At 43.4% G+C, this 17774-nt stretch overlaps 1 protein-coding gene across 11 annotated transcripts in view; it reads left to right on the top strand.

Moving 5' to 3' along the window:
- RUNX1 (RUNX family transcription factor 1) overlaps nucleotides 1-17774 on the top strand; it is a 243420-nt gene that overhangs the window by 44173 nt on the left and 181473 nt on the right. The window lies entirely within an intron of this gene.

Below are 17774 nucleotides of genomic sequence, written 5' to 3'. Positions count from 1 at the left end.
ACAAGTTTATAAAAACAATTTAAAATCAATTTAAAATGAATCAGTAACAAAAATGGCATGTATAATAAAACATTTAATTAAAATCCAAAGAAAACAAATAAGTTAAAAAAAAACCCTAAAAACAGCAACAGATGGAGCCAGCCTTATATCTCTTGAGAGTAAGTTCCACAGAGGAGGGTCCACCCCAGAGAAGGCACTGTCTCTTGTGCCTGCCAGTCTTACAGATCTTAGCGAGCAATCCTATGGACGCTAACACTGCCTAGTTGGCCATAGGATTTTTTGTTTTCTGGGAACTAAGGTTGTCTGATCTCAGTTCCCAGAAACCGTGCTCCCCACCCCCTCCCCCTCGTAGCTAGTGCGGTTCTGTTCACACCACTGTAATCTCTGAGCTCGTAAATGGAGTGCAGAGAGGGCAAAAACAGGGCATTCCTGGGGGCAAGGAGGGGAGGAGACTGCAGAAGTCACATTAGACAGCTTCCTATCCAGTCTCTAGGCCCCTTCCCTCTTGTCAGGGGTGCCTCTGAGCACAAAAAGTAGCAGAGTAGCTCAGATTCCAAAGAGGAACCGCAAAACGTGGGGGAGGAACTTTCCAAGACTCTTCCAGACAGGGACAGACAGACTCCTCAGGTTTCAATAGTCCAGCTGGATGGAGAGGGCGTCCCTTTACTCACCCCTGTGAGAGATAGTGAACAGGGAGAGGTGGGGCTTGGACAGCCTGAATTCTTAGACTCCAGGCGCAGATGCAGAGCCAAGAGAGAGATGGCAGGGGCAGAGCTTAGCCAATCTGCCCAATTGGCCCGGTGGGAACAGCTACACGTAGAGGCTCACGAGATAGAGGGAGAGCCCCCCCACCCCTTAAGATAGGAAAACGTGCCTGCCTTTTTTCAAACACTAGGCAACTTTCAACCTTTGTAGCTTCCCTTTGAACTCCCTGAAGGCATTTCGTTTGTAGACTGTGAGTTACTGACAATTTGCATCTGTATGACCCATTGAAGTAAAAGGATTAAACAGCCATGGATAAAAGCCTCTTGTCTGTATTTTGATTTGGCTATTTGAAGTTTCAGCAGGGGCAAAAAGGGAACCCTGACAGCTCCCCCTCCCTGAAGCCACAGCTAGATGCCCACAAATGCAGGGTGGCTGGATCATGGAGGAAAGGATCCCCTCCATGTTCCCTCTGCCCTGCTTTGGATAGGCGCCAGCCTCTGAGTTTGGAGGCTGACGTCTGTCTCCATAGGATTGTGCCCTTAATGTCAGCCAGTGGGTCGGGCCTCCAATGATGATCTGAACACCCAGGCAAGATGTAGGTAGTCCTTCAAATACCCTGGACCCAAACTGCTTAAGGCTTTTAAGGTCAAGACCAAAACTTCAAATATGGCCCAGAAATGCTGCGGCAACCAGTACAGCTGATCCAACCATCTAGCCCCAACAGGGTCTCTAGTGGCTGTATCCTGCATCAGCTGACATTTCCAGGTCATCTACAAGGCAGCCCCACATAGTATGCATTACAGTAGTCCAGTCTGACTGTCACGAGAGCACCCATAACTGATGCTAGGTCTGATTTCTCTAGATAAAATCACAGCTAACATAACCGTTTTCATTGGTAAATGGCCCTCTTGGCTACTGCTGCCGCCTGCTCTTCCACAGATGCACTGAATCCAGAAGAAGCCACAGAGCTGGTCCTCCATGGGAAGTGCAACTCTGTCCATTGCTTGTTGAATCCCTCTATCCAGATCAGCAAATTTCCCCACCCACTGTGCTTCTGTCTTGTCTGAATTAAGCTTTAGCTTGTTCTCCCTTATCCATCCCAAAGCTGCCTCCAAGCACGTATTCAGGAGTTCAGCATCCTCCCTGGGATTAGTAGGTAGAAAACAGAGGTAGAGCTGCATGTCATCTGCATGTTGGTGACACTCCAGCCCAAACCTCCAGATGACTTCCCCCAGCAGTCTTTGCAAATTCATAGATGAAATGACATGATCAGACAATGCATGGATCAGAACTTGGCTATCCACCAAGTTTTGCTTATTTCCTAATGTTAAGGGTCAGTTTGGGGCAATTTAAGCATTTCAAAATATACAGTGACCTACATATTTTTGAGAGACAAACACATTTAAATGTATATTGAAGATACATATTACACAGTCCGATCCGATTAGGGATGGGGGAGAAATCTGTTTTGTTCACATTTGAAGGTGAATTTACCTAATGGTTCACTTTTGAACCAATCTGCAAACTGAAACTCAGTTATCCTTTGCAATTTGCACTTCTCCAAATTTTGCAATGGAGTTCTCCAATTTTTTTAAAAAATGCATACAAAATGTGTATGTTAGTGCCACAATATATATTATGCATATATATGTAAGAATAACATTTAAAATTATGAAAATTGCATGCAAAAATGCATACATTGCAGGGGAATTGTGTACAAAAGTGTGTGTGAATTTTTGCATGGACATTTTCTGTCGAAGTTTGAGACGAATCGAATTTAAGATTGGGAAAATCAGAAAAAAAGAGAACCTGAAATGAACAGATTCACATATCCCTGAATCCTATACATGTCTTCTCAGAAGTAAATCTTGTTGTTTTCAATAGAGCTTACTCCAAGTAAGTGTGCATAGGATTGCAGCCTAATTAATGTATTTTGAGAAGGTGTTTCTCTCTTTTTTTAGAACAGAAATGGAACAGAATAGAATTATGGGTGAAAACATGCAAAGTGATATGCACCAGAAATAGATTCACCAGCCCTATTCCCTGCACTGCTTTGGCCAGGAAGGCGGGGAGCAGTTGGAGAGTACTGCAAATACACTGCAGTGAGGTTTTTTAAAAATTTCTTCAGAGACCAACACATGGGACTTGCAAAGGAAGACAAGGATTTGCTGTATTATTCTTAGTAATAATTGTCTACTTATTTTGGCAGGATAGTGCATCAAAGAAGAATAGACTACACACACTGAGGCAGACTGTTATAAAATTCATTAGGTTCCCTGTGAGATTACATTTTCAGAAGCGATCAGGTTACAAGTCAGTCTGACAGCACGAACCCATATAGAAAGAAAAGAACCACAACTGTCAGGCTGGAGATATGAGCAATAGCTGCACCAAGTAACCAAGACATTGCTTGTTCTTTTTGGAAGGTGAGTCAGAGGCACAGCTGCACTTTAGCAAAGACATTTCCCTAACAGATGCAAAAGAAGATTAATGGGCTATTACAGGCTGAGTATCCTTCTCAGAGAGCCCGCTGGTTGTCCCAATGAAGCCAGGAGGACAAACTCATTGTTCACTCATGCCCAACCCAATTAAAACTGCAGTCCTATGTACTGTACCTGGAAGTTAGCCCCACCGAACACAGAAGGACTTTCTTCTGAGGAAATGCACGTAGGATTGCACCATGAGTGGGCGCTGTGAGCTATACACACATAATCCATCTCCAAGTGACTGGGAGCTTTCTTAAAAACTAAAATGGTAACTCAACCATGCAAGTCTAGAACCCAAGGCTGCAGATGGCTAAATCCTGCCCCCTGGTGTGCAGGAGAAGAAAGGGCAGTAGAGGGTCCATCTCTCTGCTTGCAGTAAACGTGCCAGGCAAACATGCTCCATCCACTCTCAGTCCTCTTGCACTAAGGAGCTCCCAGTTTTGGAGAAAGAACAGAGAACATGTCATAGATTTTATTTATTTATTTTATTATTAAATTTATTAATCGCCCATCTGGCTGGTCACCCAGCCACTCTGGGCGATGTACAACATACAATAAAAACAGTTTAAAACAATAAAATTCTACAAAAAAAACATTTTCTAAAATACCCTAACCCACCCCAAATGCCTGCCTGAACAACAACGTTTTTAATGCACGACGGAAGCTCATTAAAGAGGGGGCATGACGGAGTTCCCTAGGGAGGGAGTTCCACAGAGTGGGGGCCACCACAGAAAAGACCCCCTCCCTCGTCCCCGCCAGTCTAGCTGTCCTGGCTGATGGGACAGAGAGAAGGCCATCCGAGGCTGATCTTGTTAAGCGGCCTGTCTGGTGCTGCTGGAGGTGCTCCTTAAGATAGGCTGCGCCGGAACCATATAGGGTTTTAAAGGTCAAAACCAACACCTTGAATTTGGCCCGGAAAACAACTGGTAACCAGTGCAACTCCTTCAACACTGGAGTGATGTGATCTCGCCGGCAGCTGCCTTTAATCAGGCGAGCCGCCGCGTTCTGTACCAGCTGCAGTTTCCGAACCGTCTTCAAGGGTAACCCCACATAGAGCGCATTACAGTAGTCTAAACGAGAGGAGACCAGGGCATGTACTACCGATGGGAGCAGATGGTTGGGAAGGAAGGGGCGCAGCCGCCGTATCAGATGGAGTTGATAGAGCGCTGTCCGGCTCACAGCTGACACCTGAGCCTCCATGGACAGCTGGGAGTCCAAAATGACCCCCAGGCTGCGGACCTGGTCTTTCAAGGGTAGCCGTACCCCATTCAACACCAGGTCAATATCCCCCAGCCTCCTCTTGTCTCCCACCAAAAGTACCTCGGTCTTGTCAGGGTTCAGCTTCAGCCTATTCCTCCCCATCCAGCCACTCACCGTCTCCAGACATTTGAACAGGGATTCTACAGCCAACCTTGGTGAAGATTTAAATGAGAGGTAGAGCTGCGTGTCATCCGCATATTGATGACACTGCACCCCAAACCTCCTGATGATAGCCCCCAGCGGCTTCATATAGATGTTAAATAGCATCGGGGAGAGGATGGAACCCTGTGGCACCCCACAAGTAAGTGGCCACGGGTCCGAAACCTCCTCTCCCAGTGCTACCCTCTGGTACCTGCCGGAGAGGAAGGACCGGAACCACCGCAATACGGTGTCCCCAATGCCCAACACCTCCAGGCGGTCCAGGAGGATACCGTGGTCAACGGTATCGAAAGCCGCTGGGAGGTCGAGGAGAACAAGGAAGGAGCATTCACCCCTATCCAGAGCTTTATAGATCTACTATAAAGCATGCCGAATTCATTGGAAGAATTTCGATTGATTTCTGTAGAGTGTGGTCTTTCCTGAGTACCCGAGAGTAAGTCTTCAGAGGCAAACATGGCACTTGGAGGCTTAGCTTTTGCCGATCTGTGGGAATATAGGAATCATGACATGGTTGCCTTTAAAACTCCGTCTCTGTGTGTCATGCTACCTACCTCTATTTTCCTTGTTTGTCTTGCTCTTGTTACTAATTAGTGTGATCTCCTAATTTTATATTGGCAACACTGAAGACTAAGCCAATCCTATAGTTGAGAGCTACGTGCACAGCCCAGCGGATATGCAGTGAGCACTGCATAGTGCTTATCAATCACTGCTGGTGTTCCTACAGAAAACGTGTAAGCTTTGCTCAATATATGGGGGTACCACCAGAATCAGTACACTACTGCTGAATTCTCCCATTCTTCCCTGTAACATTCAGGCATGTAGTGATATCTGGATATTGTATGTTCCTTTACCCACACTTCACGTTATAGTCTGTTGCCATGATAAGTATAGAAATGCAAGCTGTGCTAATGTTATTATGACACAGGTTAAGGGCACAATCCTATGCAAGTTTAGACAGAAAAAAGTAGGGCCGTGCACCGCTTTGGCCTGAAGCCCAATCTCTGAGCCAAAGTGGGCCGCTTCAGGCTGCTTCCGAGACAAGGCGGAGGGGGCATGAAGCAGCACGAAGAGCTGCTTCGGCACACTTTGGAGCGATCCAGAAGCCCAGCCGCATCACTGCCACCACTGCCGCCCAGCCCACAGCTCCTTACCTGGGTCCTTGGGATGCACACCAGCAGCCATCCTCTTGTTCCAAGGAGTCGCCATTTTTAAAATGGCACAGGATCTATTTCCAGAAATACAGGGAGTCACCTTTTTTTAAAATGGCGACTCCCTGGAGCAACAAGACAGCTGTGGCACATGTCCCGAGGGCTCAGGACGTGGCGGCGGCAGCAGCAGCGATGATGACAGCTGCTGGCGTGTGTTCCAAGGGCCCAGGTGAGGAGCTTGGAAGCTCATACGGCGGATCAGTGGCAGCGGGGGGGAGTGAAGTGGCATTCGGCCATCCAAATCCCTCTTTAGCTCCAGAGGCCGAAGCAGGTTGGAGGGGGGCAAGATGAATCAGGGGGTCCCTGCACAGCCCTAGAAAAAAGTCCTAGAACTCCCAGCATTCCCTAGCTAGCCAGAATTACCCATGACAAATGCTAGAATGGATTCCTTTCAGTCACCATCAGTACCTGTTTGAAAGATGGACGTGTCCTCACTACCATTCTGCAAATGAGATTATAACTTGAGTTCAGTGTCTGAGATGTCTCCTTGTGAATTAGCCGTGGACCCATGCTGTGCGGGAAGTGAGAAAGCCCCTGCTTTCTAGCCAAGGTGTTTGTGTATTTGTCACATCAGTGACTTCGTATAATGGAACTGCTGCACAACTTTAAAAAAGAGAAAGAGAGAGAGAGAGAAGGATGACTCATTCCTTATGGGCAGCTTTCTTCCTTCACATTCACTCATCATGGAAGTGCAAATCACAACTGAACTATGTGCAGTTCAAAAAAATAAAATAAATTGGCACCATTGTGCAGAAATGTACCAAGTTTCCTACTCATAAGAGTCTCCTGTTACCACCCACCCCCCACACTCCATTCTGACTCACTTACACATCTATCGGTGATTTCACCAACAGCTGTCTTGCAACTTAGAAAGATCCCGAATTTGCTCATACACTTTTTAAAGCCTGGAGGTTTGCCTTAGTGTATCTAACCTAAGGGGCATCTCTGCCTATAGCCATCTTAGCCTAGAAGCAGTAATTGCTTTCACAGGCTGAATAAACGATTAGAATGCGAACATCCAAAGAATGGGATTGTTTTAGCCCTGCAGCCACTATTGATTTTAATAAGCGTCTCATGCCTAATGCCTTCTACACTGTTTAGGAAGTGCAGAGAGATTATCATACCGTGGGCTCATTGAGTGCCATTGTTTTCCTGTTTGCCTTTCATCAGCATAATTAAGGCTGCAGTCCTATACCACTTACCTGGAACTCAGTGGGTTGGATCCAGAGGTAGGCCTGTGCAATTAGGCTGGTGGAAATAGATTTCCTCAACCCTCCTTCCCACAGCAGCCCTTCCAGCCCCCTGAAAATACTACACAGAAGGTCAGGGAAGCCAGCTGAATGGGGCAAGCTGTGATGTGTGTGTGCGGGGTTGGGGGTGTCACCAATAGGCGGATATATATATATATATACACACACACACATACATATACACATACACACACACTCAGAAATAAGTCCCATAGCTTGGATTTAAAACACAATCATATTCATATATATATATATATATATATGTGTGTGTGTGTGTGTGTGTGTGTGTATGATTGTGCTTTAAATCAGTGATTATAAGAGGAACACAAATCTCATCCAGTAATCAAACTAGATCCATAAATATTGTTTATGAGAAAAACAGTATTTATGATGGTTTTAGCATGCTCAAACACTTGGGCCACAATGAGGTTAAAACATATAGTTGCCACAAGGACTTTGTAGGCTTTCCATTTGTTCAAAGGCCAACAAAGGAGACAATCATAATCATAATATGAATGAAAGTTCAGCCATTCATCTTGTCTACAGGGAAAGGCTAACGTGTCTGAGACATTTACATTTAAGGGGTAGAGTGGCCATGCCTTTACAGTCCTTTGCTTGACAGTCCTCTATCTATCAGAGGATCTGTTAGTTCTCCATTTGAAGGTGTCCTCTATTTGAAGGGCTGTCAGTCCAACAATAAGAAGGGAGTGCAGGGAAGGGCTTCGGAGTTGCCCATCAACAGTTAGCACCTGAATAGCAGAACGAGCAAGCAGTACTAGTCACCTTTTCACTGTATTCCCCACTACTGTGAGATATATTGCATTTCTATTTAAGTTACAGTAATTCTTTTTAAATTTGCATCTATACATATCAGTTAGCATCAATATCCTCTTGTCCCCTTTTTTGGTGATGTGTGTCCTCTATTTTGGAGATGTGCACCCTATTAAGATGTGTTCACTATTAAGGGGCAACGTAGCTATTCACCATGATGGCTGTATGGAGCCACCATGATCAGAGGCAGTCTCCTATTGAAGTCCAATTGGGGGAGACAGTGGGGGAAGGCGATTGCCTTCCAGCCTTGCTTGTGAGTTTTCTGGAAGCATCTGACTGGACACCATTGGAATCAGGATTCTGGGCTAAACAGACCTTTGGTCCCATCAAGCACCCCTCTCCTTATTATGTTCTTAACATGCTGCTTTCTGATGAAGGCCCCAGCCTTTTATGGAAACATGCTTTGGGGGGTTTCATTTGGGCTGTCATTCGATGTGGAGGGCTTGCAGGGCTGCTTTCTGTTGCCCTAAGGCTGCGGTAGTAGCTGGCCAGCTGGAGCTCTAGGGCATTGGCTTCCCTAGTGGGCCAGGTTAGTGGCCCCTAGTCCCCCTAGAGAAGACATTATACTGTTGCAATGTTGCAAATGATGTTTCCAGAAAGCTTGCAAGCAGAAGTGTTAAGTATGGAAATCAGGGCCAGGGTTTTGGCTAGTCATTGGCATGGAGGTTGGACTCGATGGCCTTGTAGGCCCCTTTCAACTCTACTATTCTATGATTCTATGCCCATCTCATCATTGCATAGTGTACTCTTTCACCCCCAGCATCTCCTAAGAGCACCTTGTTATCCCAGGGCTGGTACAACCAGCATAAGATACATCCTGTTGTTGTCACAGCTTCTCCCGACTCACCCTTCATGGCGTATGTTTACCAACTGCTGAAGTGTGATATATAGCTTGCCAAAATGGCTGCAGAAGAAGACTGTATTGCTCCTGTTTTTCAGATCAACAGAAAAACACCCCCGTAGCACAGACAGTTCTTTAAAAAACAACAACAACAACAACAACCAGGCTGCTCTAATTCCTCCCCCTGCCCCACTCCCAATGTTGTAAAACAGCTGTCTTTAAATAGAAGCATCTTTGCAAGTGATGTATTAACTTCCAGCACATTTGAAATTTGGCATGGATATGCTACATATCTAGACTCTGCTGAGCTCACAGGACATCAAAACAGGGCTGAATGTTTTCATGAGAATGAGATTTTACATGAGCTTTCTTTCCAGACTTCCTGGTGAATCAGAGATGGGAGATCCCAATATTTGAAGGCATCCAGTTCTAGTTCTGACTAAACCCAGAAGGCAGGGTTATACAAGGCAGGTGGGAGAACCAGCAGTGCTTTTATACATTTGCATAAATATTTGTTTAGATTCCTTCAGTGATTTGATAGATATTTGGATGGTTTAATTGCTGTTAGAGCAATTCACTCTATGACTTGTCTTCATGGTCATCACTGTCCATCTTTCAGGGTCCAGTTTTTCAAGATTTCATATTTTTCATTATCAGGCAGGATGAGACAACTAGTCTCCATCATGTGACAGATTTTAGGTACCATGAAAGACAACACATGGCCCATTATTTAGGCTGCAGCCCTTCACACTCAGCTGGGATTACATCCCACTGGATTCAGTGGAACTTACTACCAAGTAGACACGTCTAGCATTGTACTGTTAATTTATATTGTTACATGTTTACCACCATGCAGGTCCCACTATTATTTTCTTCCTCGGGCACCAAATTGTCTTTGGCTGTCTCTTTGAACACGCCTCTCTTCAGAACTCTGGAGGGGGCAACACTACTAAATAGGAAATCATCTTATACTAGATCAGATGATTTATTCATCTAGCCCATTATGGACTCCTCTGACTGGCAGTGGCTCTCCAGGGTCTCAAGCTGAAAGGTCTTACTCTTGCCTACCACCTACTACCGATTACATTTCACTGGAGCTGCCAGGGACTGAACTGAGGAACATCTGCATGCAAAACATGGGCTCTGCCACTGAGCTTATGTTATTTGAATTCTTTCTTGAACCTCGTTTCACCTCGTTTGTGTTCCCAAACATGAGCATCTTTGGGGGTGGTGGGAAATGTGCATTTTCCCCAACCAAAAATGCACAATTTTCCTCATAGGCTAAAGTGTGAAAATGCATACTTTGGTGAGAATTGTGCAAGTGCGCACTTGCCCCAGTGCAGGCTTGCACAAATGCACATTTTGGAAGTGCACTTTTGAATGTGAATGCAAGTTCAGGAAATTGCAAAAAAAAATCCTGAAAATTGTGTTCCTGTTTGTGTTCGAGATTACAAATGAGACATATTCAAATGAGTTGCAAACAGGAATTAAATTATCATACATTGTTAGGTCCACCCATTTTGGGCCCATCCCTGACAGATGCCCCACCCCTCATATAAAAACAGTGCTTAGAAACACAGTTTCATGGGGTGGGGGGTAGTTAGTCATAGAAGGGCTGGCTTGGCCATATCACTCTCTAACACCAAATATCGAATCAGCATCTCTAATTGAGCTTGGTGGGCCAAGACTCAAATGTCGCCTCAGTTTGGGTATATTATTCCTTGAGTGTAGCCCTGATTTATTCATTCACAAAAAGAAAAAATCATAAAGCAAACATGTCATGGATGTAAATGGTTGCACTGCAGCCTATGATTTTTTTTGTACACAGGTTTTTATCAGGCACTACCAAATTTTAACTGAGTTGGTTCTCTTATGAGTAACCATCCTGTGTGTTAACTGTGACTGAAACATCATTCTGGTTTCCTTCCTGATAGTCAAATAATTCACAGTCATCTTTTTTTTAAGGTGCATTCCTAATGTTTGTGAAGTCTAGACAGAACGCTCAAACGTCTGTTTGTATTTTATTTATTAGAGCTGGTTGGAAAATGTAGAAAGCTAAAAAAGAAAAAGAAAAAAAGTACTGTATTTTTTTTAATCATTTGCATTAAAATTCCAAATGTTTGAAGCCACATCTGCATTCTGAAAAGATTGAAGCATTGAAGGCAAAGTAATCACAGGCATGGATAAGGATGATGCTAGCCTTAGAGGGAAAAGAGCTCATGTAGGCTGGACTACTGTAATACACTCTGCCTGAGGCTAGCCTTCATGACTGCTCCGAAGTTGCAGGCAATGGTTGTGGGGAAAGGAGGACACTTGTGTAGACACAAGAATGAAACACTGGAGGGTGATCTGTGGAAGACAGATCTTGATCCTTTTACAGCAGTTACACTTAGATATTTGGAGTTTTCCAAATTTGTGATGCAGTTCTGCAGTCAAAAAATGTGTGCAAGAATGTGTATGTTAGAGGAAAGCTCTGAAAGAAAAAATGTGTATATGAGTGAAAATAACTCTACATAACTATTAGGGGAAACTGCTTGCAAAAGGTGTGTATGTTAGGAGGAATGCGTATGAACATGTGTATGAATTTTCATGGGGACTGTAAAAAAAAAACCTCACAAACTGATGCAGAAATGGGATGAAACAAACTTAAGGTTGGAAAAATGAAAAACAGAGCAACCCTGAAATTGACAGATCTGTCCATCCCTAGTGCTAGATCAACTTCTGTTTTAAAGGTGGTTTAAAGATGGTTTGGAGGGAAACTGTGTATATGCGTCTGTGTGGTTTTCTTCTAGAATCTTCTAGAATCACAAGTACAATTCTCCCTTTGTCCAGCCCCTTTTTAGGGGAGAGCTCATAGCTCAGTACCAGAGCACCCGCTTTGCATGTAAAAGGTCCCAGGTTTAATCCCTGGCATCTCCAGGACAGACTGGGAAAGACACCTGTCTGAAACCCCAGAGAGCTGCTGCCAGTCAGTGTCAGTGTAGACAATACTCAGCCAGATGGACCAATAGTCTAAGTCTGTGTAAGGCAGCTTCCTGTGTTTCTAGCCAAGCTTTGCAGTCAAAAGCTGCCTTTTTTCTGCAAGTAAACTCTGTAAAACCCACCGTGGTGCCATGTTCACATATTAGCTGCTTCTCTCTATTAGGCAGCAATTAATACCCACTGTTCCTGGACTACGTTCATGGCAAAGTAATATAACGGGAATCTAAGATAGAGGCTCTCTTGTCCTTTTTATATTTATGGGCCATGCTAAGTAAGCCAAAACCCATACTAATTCCACATACAATTTACTAGGATGGGCTTCTTGAGGAGCAGATTCCACTTAATTATTACAGGCTATGTTTATGTTGTTGGCAATTCTCATCAGACAGGAATAGCTGAAGACTGTACTTTTATATTGGGGCATTTTTGTTCAAATGCCTGTACTTGTACTGCACATCGTGTTCCCTGTAAGAGAGCCATTTATTGTGCAAACGTTGCTCCTTTTGAGTTCCTAGTATTTAAGCAAAACCTTCCCACTATTCTCAGCCTGGGGATTTAAAATACAGCTAAATGAGACGCCTTTTAAGCAGCTACATTATAAATGAGGTGTTTTTTTCCCCTGTTTAAAAAAACCCATATGTTTTTTGTTTGTTTGTTTTCTGTGTATGGCTGCCCTTCCAAATAAATAACATATTGGGGTGCAATCCAACCATCAGCTATCCATGGGTAAATAAGTAACATCATTTAACATTAATGATTTAACCCAGGGCGGGCAACTTGTGGCCCTCCAGAACTCTTGGCCTTCAATGCTCATCATTCCTCACCATTGTCTATGCTGGCTTGGACTGATGGGAGTTGTGAGCCAAAACATTGGGAGGGCCACAATTTGCCCACTCCTGATTCATCTTTTAAACTTGAAGGACAGCCTGCAGCTATATGGATCTACCTGAGCCCTAAGATCGACTATGGAGACTCTCCTCACCTGCCCACCAGTATGATCTATTAGGTTGATGGGAATAAGAGACAGAGCCTTTCCTGTCGTGGCCCCATCCTTATGTTAGGGATGTTGGAAGAATCCATCTGGGGGGTGAAGGTTGCTGAGCTTGCAGCAGCTCAGCTCCCCAGACTCTGGCTTGCTAACCCACAAGCTGGCCTGATTTGATCTGTATGAGGCAGGCCAGCTCAAAGATTTGGGGGGGGGAGGTTCCCCTAAATTCAGCATTTACACAAATTGCAGCTGTAATTTGTGTGATTTGTGCAGGTTGTGGCCATAATTTGCTTAATTTGCACAAATCGCAAACTCTTTTACTCAAAAGGATTTTACTGCTCTGTTTGTACCTCTACCAGTGTGCCAGGAGATACCGTGTGTGTGTGTGTGTGTGTGTGTGTGTGTATGTGTGTGTTATCTGAAGCTATGAATTCACATTTTATCCATGGAACTAAATTTACATTTTATATGGAAGTGCCGTTTTATCCTTTTAAAGCAAAGAGGCATGCTACGTTCCCCTCTACTCCTGAAGTTTAACTTTCCATGCTTGATTTAACAATGGTTGGATTTCTTCCCCTTTCTCGTGTGCTGTCTCCTTTGGGACCGCGTGTCAGGAACCAGCAGCTGTCTTTGGAACTAATAAGCAGAATGCACGGTGACTTCATTAGCCACACACATCACACAGGTGCTCTGCTCTTGTGCCAGTGCACTGGATCCACTGCATGTCCAGCTTTTCCTCAGTAACTTGTTAAACTCTTGTGTTTCCATGAAGACACACATCACTACTGCAGAGTAGACAAAACTGGATTTAATAATTATATATATATATATATATATATGAGAGAGAGAGAGAGAGAGAGATTCACTGAACAAAGATCTGACTGTGTCTGACCTGGAACTTTTCATAGCCTGAGGTTTGTGGGACAGTCAGACTAAATGAAGTTTACTAGTCTGCATGGACTGCAGTTCAAAGAGGCAAATGTATGGAGTAGTGACAGTGTGGAGAGATGAGACCAAAACTGTTGTGGCACCTTAGGTGATAATAGGATTTTAGGTGGAATTAGAATTACATTTGCATGACCTGGGTGTGACATTTGCATGTTTCTCAATATACTCGAATAGTAAAAATAATAATTTTGAGTAGGGCATGAATCCTAGCTTAGTCTGTAAAAGCCAAGTTATCGTTTGCTATTCAATGAAGTCCATTGGAGGACTCTCATTGGGTTCAAATGGTCCTGAAATGCATTTATAGACTGTCTTGTAAACATCATACTACACCTGAATCCACTTTGTCTCAGATCATGATGTCTGGCTTCAGTTATTGCAGTCACAAATGTAATGGAACCTCTCATATTATGACAGCGCTTTTTAAAAAATCCACTTATTTTGACATCATGAAAGGTTTGGGGTAGATGAGATGCTTAAAAACCCTGCACTGAACAGTGCAGTAAGAGCTCCGTTACATTATGTTATATACATACAGCACAAAAGAAAGGAGAAAGTACATGGTAGACCTAAACAGAGACAGAATGGTGAATGAAAGCAAAGTTCCTCCCCAAAATTCCAGAAGGCTTCTGTGTGCAGGGTGGCTCAGAGCACATTATTATGAATCCCTAATGTCCGATCTGGTGATTTCCACACAGTATGCTTTGAGAAGTCAACATTCACCCCTTAACACAAGGGGAGACATCTAAGGCAATGATTCCAGAGGGCCAGAGTAGTTTGATGCATCAGTCTACATGAAGCGGGTCAATGACTCACAACTTGATTATGCCCCAAGGGTGTGTACAGACATACATTAAAAACAGGAATCATTGTGGGGGAGTTGCCCCTACAGGGTTAAGCCTAACTTCCCTCTGTTTTCTTCAGATATTCGTACCTCTGAAGCAAAGGCTGATTTCTTCATCAGTGTTGCTCCCATTACTATGCTTCTGTTGGGCTGTTGGGCTTTTTTTATCTGTCTGTTCATCTGTCTGTCTGAAGCACTGTTTGAATGATTGTGCATTTAAACAATCATTGTGCATTTAAATGTGATTTTTAATAAACTATTTTTAAGCTGGAAAAGTGCTCTAGGGAGAGGGTAGTTCATGAGGTCACAGATGCCAACCAATCAGCACTTGTTAATGCCCCCTGTCTGTTTCAAACTGGCAGGACTTCCTTCCCGTGAGTGCAGTGGCTCCTGTTTTTAGAAAGGTCTGTATGGGCTGCAGCCCTAGCAGGACCATTATTTGGGGGGGGGGGGTTAAAGTTTTTTGTTTTTTTTTTAGGGAAGAGAGGGAGAAGCAGGGGGAGAGAAAAAGAGACAAAGAAGCAGCAATGAGAGAGGGAAAGAAAGGACAGAGTAAGAGGGAAATGGAGAGAAAGGAACAGTGTGTGTGTCTGTGAAAATAAAGTAAGAGGCCCATTATGCTTATAATTTGAAGTTGATTTTCAGTCTAAACCTTGCCTGTAGTGTAAAACAAAGAGATCATTCCATTCAAATGTCTGTTCTCTGGCACAAAGTAATCTCATCTGATATCGTTCTTTGCTTTGCTAGTTTGCAATTTCTGGAAGGGAAATCCTTCCTATAAGGAAGCCTAGATTTCTGCCAGTCAAGGGAAAAACTATTCCCATTGGAACACAGCGACTAGGCTTGGAAGATAACATTTGGCTGAAACAAAATGCTATTTTGGATAGAAGCCTCCTTCTCTACCATTTAGCAGTTAGACTTTGCAGAGCATACATCCAAAGCTCTTTACATTTTCTTGGTGTCTCATAGTTTAGGAAATTGACATCTGTAATAACCATGACATGCATGTGCCTAATACATGGTAGCTATCTTTTTTTTTAAATCATTTTATGACTCAGAAGAATTGGCCAACTTTGTAATTGTATTTCAAGACCTGTTTTAAAATATTGTGTTTCCTTTGCCTACTACCACTTACCTAAAAGATCTGCAACTGATGAATAGATTACTACATCTAAATGCTACCTCCTATGGAATAATCATAGGGAAGCTGAGAGCATTTTACCAAAACCATATAATTGCCAAGGCTGTTGAGAATGATATGGAAAGACAAGCAAATCATGCTTTGTGCTGGACTGAAAACCAAGATTGCAACCTAGACTGAAATCCAGTAACTTAAACCACTGCTTCATGTGGCAGCCAGTAGTCTCTGTGGGAGCCTGACAGCACCATCCCAGTAGATGCTTCTCCAGCTTTCGGGGAGAAATCCTTCTGGATTCAAAATGCTATGGCACACAGCCAATAGGACTTCTGCTTTTCTCCCAAGAGGTTTTTCTAAAGGATGATCTAGAAGGGAATCCATTCATTTCAATTACTCCAGAAGACTCTTTAAGATGTGTTGACATAGTAGAAAAAGAGAAGAAAACGATAGGTGAAATTTGGGATCAGGCAAGGTAAAATTAACCAAAAGCAAATGCACGGTTAACAGTAGGAGCACCAGATAGAAGTGAATTATCATACTGAGGCTGCAATCCTATATCTCAATTTACGCAGGAGTAAGCCGCACTGAAGTCAGTGGGGCTTACTTCTGAGTAGACACATATAGAATTGTGTTGTAAGTGTAGATGATAGATAGATTCTCACATTTGGCAAAGAAACAAGCAAGATTAGATAAAGTATCCTGATCCAGAGTGGTCTATCTCCATACAGAATCACACTTCCACGTGCAAAACACACTCCAGATCAGGCCTGGTTCATGCTAAAAGCAGGCTTGCATTCAACACCCAAAGCTGTGCATATGTTGACCCTCCAGAGGAGGGCCCTCCAGAGTAGACTTCAGGGCACACAAGGGTCTACAGGAGGAGGAAAGGATGGGAAGTCCCATTGCGCAAGTAGATGTCTACTTGCAGAAAAGTTGTATTTCACCCTATTTCCAGAATAGATGGGACTAGATGTTAGAACACTAGTTTAGAACTTTGTACTGATGTCACCTCTAGAATCCAAGATGGAGTATCCTAAGGCCCTTTCTCTCCACACTCTCTTCTGGGAACCTACCCTTAGGATTTTCCCAGCTCATCTTAGGAAATTGCTGGTTGAGAACCATTTTGACAATTACTCATACAAGGACTAATGTTGATAGTTCTAAAAAAAAAAAATCAAGAGTTTGCTTGGAATGGCAGTTTACAGAACAAGAGATTATAAGGAAATTTGATTTTTAAAAAAACTTTTTTATTATAACATTTCAATAAAAGAAAACAAAGAAAAAATGTGGCTACAACAATCAGTTTCAGTGAGAGGAGAGAGAGAGAGAAAAAGAGAGAGAGATGAAAATACAAGTTTCTAAGAACTATACATAAACTTCAACAAAAGCAGACCAAATCTTGAAATAATTACCCATTCGCAGGTGGCATCTATACACCACCAGTTCAAATGTTGAAAGCATTGTAAAGTCATGGGACTATAGAATCATAGAATAGTAAGGTTGGAAGGGGCCTATAAGTCCACAGAGTCCAACTCCCTGCTCAATGCAGGAATCCAAGTCAAAGCATCCCTGACAGATGGCTGTCCAGCCTCATCTTGAATGCCTCCAGTGTGGGAGGGCCCACCACCTCCCTAGGTAATTGGTTCCGTTGTCGTATTGCTCCAACAGTCAGGAAGTTTTTCCTGATGTTCAGCCGGAATCTGGCTTCCTCTAATTTGATCCCATTATTCCGTGTCCTGCACTCTGGCATGATCGAGAAGAGATTCTGGCCTTCCTCTTTGTGGCAACCTTTCAAGTATGGGTCTTCAACCCATTGCATTATAGGTGGTGAGCGTTTATCCTTCCAATGTTGTATTATAGTCTTTTCACTGTCAGAAGAGCACGGAGAATCCATTTGTGCTGACCATGTGTTAGCTTCCAGGAAGCACGTAGATAATTTAAAAGAGTATGTACATCAGTAAATATTAAGGAGTGTTCCAATAATGCTAACATGGTTATACTATAATATTTCATACAAGAATGGTTCTGCTATTGTTTAGAAATCCATGCAGGCTCCAACAGTGAAAGCAACACATGGTGTTTTTATGAACATCTCAACAGAGAATATAAAGTTCTTAATACCGAATGTCAACTTTTT

The sequence above is a fragment of the Heloderma suspectum genome, chromosome 3, assembly GCF_057233095.1.
Source record: "Heloderma suspectum isolate Gila_16-S chromosome 3, 16-S_ref, whole genome shotgun sequence".
NCBI classification, from domain to species: domain Eukaryota; kingdom Metazoa; phylum Chordata; class Lepidosauria; order Squamata; family Helodermatidae; genus Heloderma; species Heloderma suspectum.
Note: the sequence above shows the minus strand (reverse complement) of the source record. Positions and strands in the feature narration are given on the sequence as shown.